The following is a 399-nucleotide window of genomic DNA, read 5'->3' as shown; positions in this document are numbered from 1 at the left end:
GATTCCATTATATCTTGGCAAATATTCAGGTATGTTATTTGTTTTCGTATTTCTTGATATTGAACCGTATTCCAATTCTTATTATCAAGTCCTCATTCTTCGTCTCTCCCCATTCCTCCTCATCGTTCTTATTGTGCGTACTGAAAGGTAATTTCATTCCCCTTTTCCATATTTTGGGCTAGTTCCGTTGTTTCTCTCTCACTTGTATTTCCTGTCCACTCTTTCTACTCAAACTGCACCCCCCCCCCCAACCCCTTCCTCCTAGTTCCTTCAGATTTAGTCATTTCTATTTTCAGTATTCCACATCCTGCAACCACCCCGCCTCTGTCTCTCTCTCTCTCTCTCTCTCTCTCTCTCTCTCTCTCTCTCTCTCTCTCTCTCTCTCTCTCCCTCCTCTCT

This window comes from Aplysia californica, unplaced genomic scaffold (genome assembly GCF_000002075.1).
Source record: "Aplysia californica isolate F4 #8 unplaced genomic scaffold, AplCal3.0 scaffold01370, whole genome shotgun sequence".
NCBI classification, from domain to species: Eukaryota; Metazoa; Mollusca; class Gastropoda; order Aplysiida; family Aplysiidae; genus Aplysia; species Aplysia californica.
This window is presented reverse-complemented; position numbering follows the sequence as displayed.